At 37.0% G+C, this 13,015-nt stretch overlaps 1 protein-coding gene across 1 annotated transcript in view; it reads left to right on the top strand.

Moving 5' to 3' along the window:
- Positions 1-13,015, top strand: part of dlgap2a (discs, large (Drosophila) homolog-associated protein 2a) — a 1,338,703-nt gene that overhangs the window by 185,321 nt on the left and 1,140,367 nt on the right. The window lies entirely within an intron of this gene.

The raw sequence follows: 13,015 nt of genomic DNA, 5'->3' as shown, positions 1-13,015 counted from the left end.
CTGTGTACAGCAATGACCACATTGCCAAATACAGTATGTGGTTTACAACCCTTCATGTTATTGGGTAGAATGTTGTATGGAGGATGGTTTAAACCTTTCCACAGAAAGATTACAGGTAAGACACCGAAGCCTTAAAGTCTTGCGCTAAACAGAAGTGCAGTGTATTTTGGGAAAGCTGGTAGTCAAACCAGGATGTTTTAGTATTTTACATAATTAAAAAGTACAGCAGGGCATAGAATGTTTTATACAACCAATCTGGTTGCAGCTCGAAGTAGCTTTTGATTCCCATGGTAATCAACCTTAACTTGATAATGAAGTAATAAAAAATGTCTGCTCTGCTAGCAGAAAGAAAGCTAGGTCCTCACTTTGGCCATGGAAGAGACAAAAGACAGAGTGGCTGCCTTTTAATAGACTTCCTTTTAAATTAAATTCAGTTTGTGCTTTGTTCCAAAAATAGACAGTTTACTTCAGTAACATTTCTGCCACTATGGTAAAGAGCTCAGCACAGTTGCAAAAACTGGACACTGTCTATCTGCTGCTTATCTGATAGACACATGGGAAACAGCTCCCTTTCTCTGGCTCCCTTTTTTCTGATCATTTTTCACGTAAGGATAAATAATATGTGCTTTAGGAATGAGACAATCTGGGACTGAATGAAGACTGCATGAACCTACCCAGGTTGTATAATTCTTTCTACTGCTTTTATTTGTTGCTTAAACTCAACATCTCTGTCTGAATAGCTGTTAGGCCAGAGTTATACTTCACGCGACGCGACGCATGCTGCAGCGGACGCTCCTGCTACGCAAGCGTTGTAGTGTTCATACTTGCGCGTGTACTTTACGTAAATCTGGAGGAATCCACCAGGTGGCAGTGCGAGATATTATCACGGTGAGAACATGTTCGGCTTCTCTGTGTTGTGAATTGCCTAGAACACCTATTAAATTCAGATGACACCTTACCGCAATATCTCTGAAAAGGATGTTTATTGATTAAATCTATCAATCCAGGGATGTCTCCATTCCAGCAAGCATTGGGCACGAGTGAGAAACAGTCCCTTGACGAGGCCTCAGCTCATCGCAAGGTGAATACAAGCACACACATACACTAGCGTCATTTTAGCGGCACCAAATCCCCAAATCTGCATATCTTTGGAAGGAAACCGGAGCACAGTGTGGAATACAAGCAGGAAATACCAGCAACATAACTCCCTGCGAGACAGCAGTGCTATCGTTCCACCACTGTGACACCCCCATGTGTGTAATTAACAGTATTCATTATTTAAACGAAATTATATGTAAAATGTAACATACACACTTTAATGCATTTCATCATGAAAGTGATATCAAGTATAAATCTAAAGATTCTAAATGTGCAGAGAGTTGGAATATCATACATTTAATTTGTTCTGTGTGGCGATCTATTGCTGCTTTCCGCTGCTGTAAGGTCCAAGAAGCTCGTAGCGATTAAAAACTGGGATGACGTTTACAACGGTCTGCTTTAATGATAAAGTAAACTACAAGGTTAAAGTGGACATTTCGAGACGTTTTCACTGTGTCCTTTATTTTTTTCTCAGTGGCTCAAATATAACGCTATACATTATGTTGCTGTTGTTAAGTTGCAAAAATAAAAAAAACAGAAAAGACGGCACAAAAGATGGTATGTGAGACTTTTAAAATGTATCGTGTCATTACGATCGGGAATATGCGACGCTTGAATATAAAAGCACCACGAATGCATCTGTATGTCGGCATTTTGCTTCACCACTTTGAACCATTCATCAAACAGCAAAGCGCACACATCGACCCCCGAAGGATCTCCATAGAAGCTTGCTGTCACATGTAGATAGTAAACAGAGACTCTGACGTCACGTTCCGACTTTTAGCACACTGCGCCCCCCGACTTTTTGCTGGTATTGCAACTTGCGCATGCGTCGCGTTAATTTCTGAGGACCTGCTCAGAGGATGCGTGAAATGAATGCTGGGAACGCGTGGCAGCCATGATGCGGGCCCGTACGCGTTCTGAGCGTGAAGTATAAATCGGCCCTTAGAGGCCCCTTAAGGGCTCGATTAGATGCTTTTCAGAAGACCTGTAATGGTGGTAAACTGGGTTGAAGAGGAGTGAAAATAAAAGATAGCCCCAGTCAGCGAATCAGCCTAATGATAGAGATATGTAGGGTTGAATGCATGGGGTACAATTGGTACAGTGAGACGACTAAGACATTGCTGGTGACAGTGCTATTACTATTTTTGTCATTTCTTCTTTTCCCCCATTATGAAAAGAACCTAAGAGGTCATTTCATGTTAGGCTCATGTTATAAGTTATCTGATAGCACAATACCGGTATTACCCATACAAAAATAGTAGTACAAAGTCATTCATGTCCAAGCTTTATGCAAATGAAGAGACCTACTAATTCTAGCAAATAATGATCTGTGATTTTGTTATTGGTTGACCAAAGAATCTTTGACCTTGCTTTTGTTTTGATTTTGGCATGTAAAACGTCAAATCTAAATGATTTTACATTACATTAAATAGGTTGGCAAAACTTGAAATGAAAAATCCAATTGTTGGTACATTTTTAGAAATTTCAAAACACATTTCAACTAGATGTGATCATTATTGTGTTGCTTAAATTGATTTTTAAAGTGTCAATGTGCATATTTTTAAGTGAATAAATGACAGAACTAAGTAAAATGCCTAAACTTATTTGATTATATTTTAATCAGTAAATACTGCAGACTTACCGTGAAAATGAACATAGTATCCTGGGAAAAATCATAAATAATCTCAGAGACAAGTTTTTTAAAAATATGGAAGAAATAAATATCGTCCTGGTTCTAATTTAGGAAGAAAACAGTTCGACCATATTAGACAATAAACACCATAGATATACTAATAACAACAAGAAAAAATACAAAGCAAGGATCAAAACACACCATGGCACGGTTCCACAAGCCTATATTCATGTATACCTATGACATGGGTCGGAAATTAAATTTGACAGCTATCCAGAAAAAATAGCACTGTTTGTAAACAAGGCTCACAATATGCCCTTTTTCGCTAGCTGAAAAAATTGGATAACATAAATCATACTTTTCTTCTTTTAAAGTTTGGTCGCCTATTATAGTCATTTTAAAAACCTGATTGTATTCATCTGTGTTTTGTGGAACATCCTGCTGTATATACTGTACTCACCTCAAGCATTTTGCTTTGTCTGCTGATTGTTTGATTATGCAAAACATCCTGGGATCTCAAGTAAAGAAGAGGGACACTGAAGAAACTGTCTAAATCTCTTTTGGACAAGGGCATGACTAGTACATTTTTAGCCATTACCCTTATAACCATTAGCAAAATAAAAAAATGTAGACACCATTTATTATTCTTTCTGAACATTCATATCAAGACAGCTGTCTCCCAATGTGATTAATCTCTCCATGTATTATGAGAGTACAGTATTACACTTGCATGGGGCTCATTGACAGATCACTTGCAGTAAAGAGTGTTTGCAGGATTTTGTGAGTAGAGTGATTTTCATTCAATAAAGTAGACACTGTGAAGGAAAAGATTATTGCATACAGAATTTTTATAAATGTAGCTGAAAGGCATAGGCCTTCACCAAGAAAGCCTCTTTTTCCTCCAAATCCCATTTAATAAACTGTGCATATATGTCAGGAAGAATTATGTAAATATTACTCTATATAAAATTATTCATTATATACAGTACCTCCATCAGTCTAGCATGTACTTTATTTTTACCTAACTCTTTTCAGATTAGGAATGCAGCTCTGTAATGTTATGCATCCAATTTGATGAATGAATTCATCTATTAGGGTTGTGGGATACGAGGGTGTATCTATCCAGACAGCAGCTCAGGACAGGAAACAGCTATTACAGGGTTCAATTCTATATGTTGCATACATAATTAAAAAGAAGCTTAACTTAAAGTGATACGAATGCTAGGTAGAATGTAATTGTTAAATTCAGAAGAAGAACCTTGCTATTTGCTTGGTTGTATTTGTATCTTCAAAGCACTGTTTTGGTTGGTACTTATGCACAGCTTTGCTTTTCAAGACACAGACTTGAAATTTGATAAACAGGCACAGTACCTCTCACCATGAACCTAGTTTTGATGTATAATTTTGGCCTTGCCCCTGGGGACAGGGTAGGCAGTTCAAGGTTGAAGCAAGTGGTATGGAAATTTTACACTGTGATCTGTCAACAGAGAAAGAGCTCCATAGGTGGAAGCAGTAATGTAATGGTTACCACTCATCCTTTTCAACCAAAGAAACTGGGTTTGATTCCCACCCATTACATGTAATCTTTTCTTTAGTAAGATATTTCCTTCACAATTTGTATGACCCTAAAGATCCCGAATGCTACCCTGTTCTCTCCTGAGTTATTTTTGGAAATGTTTTGAATGCATGCACCAGAGTGACATGGACTACAGAAAGTTGTCCAGCATAGAATCACTTTTGGTGTAGCTGTCAGCGAATGAAAACAGAGCACATGTCCGAGTGCCAAAATGGATATTGAAAATGATAAAAAAAAAAAATGGAGAAAAGTTATTCAGAAGACAAAAAATAACGGAAAATAAGGTATTATATGGGACAGTAATACTGAAGCAAGTCCATCTATCCATCCATCCATTTTCCAACCTGCTTTATCCTAACTACAGGGTCATGGGGGCCTGCTGGAGCCAATCCCAGCTAACACAGGACGCAAGGCAGGAAACAAACCCGAGGCAGGGTACCAGCCCACCGCAGAGTGAAACAAGTTACCCGATTGAAATGTAAACATTGGCTATTGATAAATGTAAGGGAAGTAAATGGCAGCAGAAAATAATGTTATTCAACGCAAGAATACCAATAAATGCCAGTAATACCAACAATACCAATAAATAGGATTTTTCAGAAATGCATAACTTAAGGCAAAACAATATATGCTAAGGAGGAAGAAGAAAAAATGTCAGTTGTATGTGGACCATAAATGGGAAGGAGATAGAGGGGTGGTTAAATGAAGGAAAACAATGTAAGAATTGTTTTCAAAAGAAAGGTGAAGGTACAGAACAAGGGGCGAACATATGAGAAATAAAGAGTATAGTCATAGTTTTTGTATAGCCTATTATTAGTGTTGAGCTAGCAATTCTAACAAAATTGAATTTGCAGAAAAACAATGTTGTTTGGTGACCAATTACCTTTGTGCCATTGACACAGGCAAAAAGGTGCTTAGGATATATGAAAAATCTTCTTTCCTGCTTTGTTTGGATCTTCTCCACCAGCATGGACACAGGGACAGGCAAAGGCAAAAGGAGTGAGCTGGGGCTGATGGGTGGACATCTTGATCAACATAAACAAAGTTTAAATAGGAGCACAAGAACAAACAGGATCTCATCTAAGACTGTAGCTGCACCATTTCTTTCCCTTACCCACTTTGGCCAACACTTTCATTACCTCACGGGTGACAGCATTTGAGCGTATCCTTTTGTCTCATCATGGATTCTGGTTAACGATGTTGCATTTACAAAAGTCACTTTTCTCTAGTTTATTTTTATCTGGACCCTTTTCTGAGAAACTTATGGGTTCAAAATGAAGGTACATTTATGCAAAACCTTTGGAGAGCAATGTTACTTACTTTCAACCCCTTATAAAGAAAACTTTAAAAATTCACAAAGCAAAATCTCTTCTATTGGGTTTTGTAATTTGTGAAAATACAGGTAAAACAAATTAGTGTGATTGACAATTGTGAAATTGCTTGCACTTTTTAGCATAAATTTTGCAATACCATGTGCAAAAGGAAGTTTGTCTGTTTTGTTCATCACTACCTATTATATTTTGTGGTTATATTTTACATAACCTGTAGAGTATGATTTGGGCCAATGAAAAGTGGTGTGGTGCATGTCTGTCAAATAGAAACTTTATTGTATTATGTACACATGAAATTTGAAATGAACTAAATGCTACACTTTTTTATCTAAGCAAAACCTTGTGTTTTTGAAAAGTGAACACTGCTGTCCTCCTACTGTACATATTGTTAGAAAAAGTAATTGGTAGTATTTGCTGTTTATTGGGTAGACATATATTCAAGCCCATGTTATAATTAGGCAGTTCTAATTTTTAGCTCTGACACCACTACCTCATTTGTAAAAATTCTAAATCAATTTTGAATGAATCGACTTTGTAAAATTCAGTTTTGTAGATCTTTACAATATGTTAATATTATACATTTGTGATATAATAATTGTTAGAAATGTCTCCTAGCAGTTCAGGTGATCAACTCTGTAAAATGTGAAAAGCTTAGTTAGTTTCTGATTAATGTATTGGTCATAATGAATACCAGCAGATACTTTGCTTGGACATTACTTATGACATATGCATTAAAGACACCATACTCAGTTTCAACCCAAAGTTCTAGTGAGACTGCTTCATGCTGCTCTGCAAGTTGCCACTGAGGTTTTGCAGCATGGATTCCTTACTGTAAGATACCCTAGTATTTATTATTTCTCATATGCAGTACGGTGCTGATTATGTTTGACAGTGTCTGTCTATTCAGGTTTTGCTTTTGGAAACATGCAAGTGACACTAAAAAAGGATGGAAACATCTTGCAATTAGATACACTTAAGAACAGTCAGTCAGTCAGTCATTATCTAACCCGCTATATCCTAACACAGGGTCATGGAGGTCTGCTGGAGCCAATCCAAGCCAGCACAGGGCGCAAGGCAGGGACAAATCCCGGGCAGGGCACCAGCCCACCGGAGCATTTAAGAACAACTTTTTTCAAAAACATTAATAATAAATTTAAATAGATATTTGCAGTCTGAAGGCTGAATGTTAATGACAAGATAGGAAAATTGTGAATGGTATTATACAGTATTGTGCAGAAAAATATTAAAATAAAAGTAACCAAAGATAATCTGAGTGCATTGCACACAACCAGTATTGGATCTGTTTGAGGATGTATATGCCCTATCTCATTTAAGTATTGATGAAACTCTATAAGAAGTAATTGATTTTTTTTTTTAAGTATCCTGCCTACAAAAAGAAATGTAATTTTCAATTCTTGGAATTTCATCTTAAATTGTAGCAGACTTATATTTTTTTTATCCCTGGCAGTGTATTTGTTAGAAGACTTTTAAAAGCTGTGGCTGCGTGCAGGGATGGCAGGGTTGTCTGTTTTATTATCTGTATATAGTTTAAACAAAACAAGTCAAATGAAAATAACACTCAAAAGTGTGCATCCCATAAGTGGGAAATTCACAACAGGAAAAGGAGTTGCAGTTGCTCTAGCAGAGCTCTGTCTGACAGGTTGCTCTGGATGGTAATGACGCCTCCTTCTGGGACCCTGGGATTGTATAACGGCTGAACCAAACGTGATGGGGTTAAACACTTTCGCTGGGCGGCTACTCGACACTGAGGAGAAAGAAGGAGATGAAAGCATCAGCAGCAGTGCCCCCTCTTGTCTGGGCGGGTTATTATATAACTCGACTGAGCCAGCAAGGAGGTCCTCGAACAAACATACGGGACAAGGCATAAAGGTGCATTATGTAATGTGTTTAGCCACACATGTACTGTAAGGTATCATTCACTCAAGTAGATTTCCAAAAACACTCTTTTACTGTAAATTTTTCTGACTCAAACATGGCTGGCAATGCCAGTAAGATACTTTGTCATGTGTAAAGGTCATTGTCAGTCACTGCCATAAAGTAATTCCCATCAGCCTTATTAATCCTTTACCCAGCTTTTAAAAATATATTCACAGCTGGACTTGTGAAAATTTTGATAATTTTTTTCTAATACAGATCAACTTAAAAGAATAAAAAGAGTCAGGCAAAAAGTGTAAAGTGCCTATCCAGTTCTGGTTCCTGCATGGTGTCCAGTACTACTGGGATAGGTGTTGACTCCCTGTGAATCTGTGATTAAGCAGATTTGACAATGGATGTATGGCTGGAACAAAAAAATAACATCAGACATTATTTTGGTTATGTGCGTTTCTTTAATTTTGCACTTATTTTTAAAATAATGTTTTATCTATCTATCTGTCTATCTATCTATCATTTTTTGTTACTAATGTCGAAAATTAATACCATTAAAATAAAATAAATGATCTATTTCCTTTATTACATTCTTGCATATATATAAATTCATCTTTCCTCAAAATGTTAGATGTAATTATGTATCTATCCATTTTTTGCCCTCTTAATCTATTGCAGTATAGTGGAAAGATTGTGGGAATGAAACTCAATGTGGGAAGAAGTCGGGAATCACACACACATCTACACCCTCTCACTCACTTATTTACATATGCTAATTACCATATTGAAAAATATCTTGATCTTGATCTTAACTTGTATTTCCCAAAGGATAAGCAGTAACTTTCTCAAACTAAATAAGAGGTAAACAGAAATCTTAGTTATGGGCAAAAATGGATATAGTGAGGATATTAGAAATAAACTCTATCCCTTAGGTTTTAAAAGTCAAGTCAGAGGTAAAGAACTTACAATTAACTCTGACCTAAATTTTAAATCACATATTAACCAGATTACTAGGACTGCATTTTTTCACTGAAGGAATATAGAAAAAGTTATAAGATTCTGAAAAATTAGTTAACGCTTTTGTTTTCAGTCAACTAAATTACTGTAATGCACTACTAATAGGACTACCTAAGAAAGACATCAATAGATTACAGTTAGTACAGAATACAGCAAACAGAATTTTGATTAGAAAAAGAAAATCTGAGCACTTTTCACCAGTTCTATTGTTGTTACATTGGTTACCCATGCCATTTAGAATTGCCCGTAAAATACTACTAATGGCTTACAAAGCCTTAAATAATCTCACCCCGTCCTGTATTTCAGAATGTCTGTCCCCTTACACTCCGAGTTGTAACCTCAGATCTTCTAATGGTGGTCTGCTTATAACACCAAGTGCCAACCTGAAAAGAAGTGGTGAGACTGCCTTTTGCTATTATCCACCTAAAATTTGGAAAAGCTAATATTGTAGAACAATTTCAAAAGCTGCTAAAAACACATTATTTTAAAATTTCTTTTTCGTAGCTACATTTAAGTTGTACCTCTGTTAGGGTGGAGTGGTGGCTCTAAGGCTAGGGATCTGCACCAGCAATCGGAAGGTTGCCAGTTTGACTCCCATAAATGCCATAAGTGTCTCTACTCCATTGGGCTCCTAGGGAAAAGCTGGAGGTTAGTGGCAGGATTGTCATTCCAGCCATTGTAAAATACCTCACACTGTTCCAGTGTGATGCTGAGGTGCCACCTGCTGCACTTGAGTCCCAATCCAGGTGGTTCAGCATGTGATGGATGAGGCAAAGTACTATCAGCTCATGCTCCTAACCTCTCTCCTCTGTTAGTCTATATGGGCATTGAATTATGATTTTCCTCTGGGTTCTACAATTCTGTACTAATGTGTACTGTTCTCTACTGTCTTTTCCTCTGCTTCTGTGGTGGTGATCTGTGCCACCACAACCCAGTCAAGGTACCATGCTGCCCTCTGTTTTTATGGATTGAATGGCTGGTGTCCCCGATGTCCACATGAACATCATCATCAAATTCTTCTATGTGAAGCCTGTAAACCATGTTAACTATCTTAGGTGGAATGCCCTGTGGGGGCTGGGTGGTCTTTTGGCCTTGGAAACCCTGCAGATTTCATTTTTTTTTTCTCCAGCCTAACTGGAGGTTTGTTTTTTTTCTGTCCTCCTGGCCATCCAACATCACTTTTTTCTTTACTTTATACTAGGTAATATTTTTTCCTAAATCTCGTTTGTTTATATTTTATATTAACTTCATTTTTATGTCATCTTGTAAAGCAATTAGAGATGCATTGTTTGTATGAAAATATGCCCTATAAATAAATGTTGTTGTTGTTGTTGTTGTTGAGAGTAGGCAGAGAAATCCTACTCGGACATTACAAGAAAGTTCAGACTCCCCATAGTCCCTGGAGCTGTAAGACAGCAGTGTTTATTGCTGTACCACTTTTCTGTCAAAGATTAATAGCAGTCTTATTTATTTTGAATAAAAAAAAATCTTGCTTCAGAGGCTAAATGCAGAGGGAGGTTTGGCACTACCTACTTTTCATCTGTACTGCTGGCAGGCAAGCATTTAGGCTTGAGGATTCTAAAATGAGTCATGGACTACTCAGTCGATGTAGTAGAAAAGCAACCCAGTGTTTCTTTCTCTCAGTATGCTTCTTTGTTTGCAACAACATTAATAATATTTATTTATATAGCACATTTTCATACAAACAATGTTGCTCAAAGTGCTTTAGAAAACATCAAAAACCAATTTACAAGAAAAGAAATACAATTAAGATTAGGCAACAATAATATAGAATGAGTAACAAAAAAAAAAAACATAAGGTCAGATAGGACTAGGAGGATACAAAAAACAAAAAAACTACAGTTAGGCTGGAGAAAAAAAAGCAAAATCTGAAGGGGTGTCAAAGCCAAAAAACCTTTTACCTAACACAAATCTTCTTAAATCATGCTTTACATGATAGGATTTAATGATGTTGCTCTTGTGGACAGCTGAGACACCTGCCTTCGTTCCATCATCACAGGTGGCTACATGGTGCCACAATCTGGTGGTGCTGGTGGAGTAGATCGCCACCACAGAAGAACCGGAAAAGACAGCAGAGAATGGCAGAGATTAATAAAGTGCAACTCTATGCCTAAACTAGTAAAGCTGCGGGAAAAATGTAGTGATTTGAAATTGAAGAATTCTGTAATTTTGGGTAGAACATTAACTTGTGGCATTTACAGTTAAATGCACTTTTATCACCAACCACATAGTTTCCTTAATACTAATATAACATGCATATTATTGCTAGCAAATCAAGAAATTTAATAAATTTTATAAATCAGTAGCACATTTGTGTCATTCATGATGTATTTACAGGTGAAGAGGAGCACCGCAGAGTAGCAGATGTAATGCACTTGTTGAAATGCCGCATGTTACATGAAGGTGGATGGAAAATCACCACCAGGAGCTTTAATACTGAAGTTGATACCACATCGAACTAACCAACCTGGAAGTATCAAAGCCAGGGAATGATAATGGAAAATGTTAAATTGTAAATGGTAAATTGTTAATACCACCCACTAACTCCTATCCTGTTAACATTTCAGCAGAGGGACAAAGAGGGGAGAGGAATAACCAGGGAAGTCTTAATTAGTGAACATACTTCTTGCATAAATTTAAAAAATATAGAAGACATGCCTACATTAACTTCAGATGTGCTTTGTACTCCTCAGTTTCATCTACTCTACTAGTAGTTATGCTTTACTGTTAGCCTAAATAAAGTAATGTTAAAAAATTAGCAAGGCATCTTTCACAAATGAACTGCAAAATATAATGTGGGAGACTGGCATTTGAGTCAAAGTGAGGTCAGAATCCCTTTCGTTGATCAGCCCGCATTGCCAAAGAATAAGGCATTAATGTGCACTTGCTGTACCTACACAGCTGGCTCATAGTGGTCCATCACATTGGATTTGCCATGCTCATCGATGTGGCAGGGAAAATAAACTGTGAGAAAATAGTATACAAAAAAGTATTATGTACTGAGGTATTTTTCCTCTGAGAAAAAAACAAAACAAAGAAAAAGTCAAAAAAGAAGGTAACGATAGAGCTTATCCAGAACAAAACAAGTATTTAAGTGAGTAGTACAAGCAATGTTCTGACACAAATGTCAGTTGAATTGATAGAACAAACAGACGTTTTCAGTGAAAAAAAGACTCCATGAATGACAAGTACATGAGTCAAAGAAAATTATCTGAAAAAGCCCATACTTTTCAGCATTTTCCTATGAAGCATATAGAGAACTACAATTTTTAAATGCAGTATATATCGTAGACCTCACTTTACTTTTTTATTTTACTCCCTATACTTTGTAGTTGTTATGTCTGTATGGCTGCTGGGTTAATTATTACCAGGATTCTGCAATGAGGTGTCTTATTGGCAAAAGTTGGCAAGGAAAACACACAGTGCAAGCAAGACAGGAATTCTTACAGTTGATAAGATAGGGTTAGCTAGGGTTATGTAGACCTCACCTTGTGTGTGTTGTCTATAAGTGAAAGCTCCAAGGACACAATTGTAAGAGAGACAGAGAGATGCCCTAGATGAAGACACTCAAGGCTAGATGACACAGCATTCTCAGACATGCCTGCCACCCTGCTTAAGGTAAAAGGGAGGCTTTGAAACACAGCAAGTGGCCACAGGACATCTAGAACATGAGGTCCATCCATCCATTGTCTAACCCGCTGAATCCGAATAGGGTCACAGGGGTCCGCTGGAGCCAATCCCAGCCAACACAGGGCACAAGGCAGGAACCAATCCTGGGCAGGGTGCCAACCCACTGCAGTGAACATGAGGTGGCATTTGTTATGTTTGCCAAACTTGGAAAAATGAGCGTGACTAAAAGAAGAAACAACAAAAATACCATACCGAAAAATATTTTAGATACCAAAAAACTGTTCTATCTTTTGTCAAACCTAATTGCTAAACCAATAATCAAAATCAGATTAAGATCTTGTAATAGTTAATAATGAACAGTAAAAAGAGCATGGAGAGATTTCTTGGATTTATCCACAATCTTGGGTGACCACTAAGTGCATGGTGCCAACATGCTATCCCATCACAGCAATGACATGAGCACTACACACATCCAAGGGATGTTGCATGGCAACACCATACTTTATTCTCAAAGCTGCACCACCTAGAAAAACAAAGATGGTATCAGAACAAGAAACAAAACATATACTGTATAATTATTAGAAAAATATTTCTAATAAAAAAATCTGATGTCAAAATTGGATTGGACCCCCCAAAATATATATTTAGATATGCTATGGAAATAATAGACATCAAAAAGATTAGTATATAATTTAAAACAAACACATATTATAACAGCACTGGGGTCTTCTCAAGGCTTCAGTTTTTTTTAAACTTTGAATTTACTTTGTAACCATTAGTCAGACCAAATCAAAAAGAAAACTGAAAATCAGGAATTGG

This window comes from Polypterus senegalus, chromosome 3 (genome assembly GCF_016835505.1).
Source record: "Polypterus senegalus isolate Bchr_013 chromosome 3, ASM1683550v1, whole genome shotgun sequence".
NCBI classification, from domain to species: Eukaryota; Metazoa; Chordata; class Cladistia; order Polypteriformes; family Polypteridae; genus Polypterus; species Polypterus senegalus.
The sequence above is the reverse complement of the archived record's forward strand: the minus strand, read 5'-3'. Positions and strand labels throughout refer to the sequence as shown.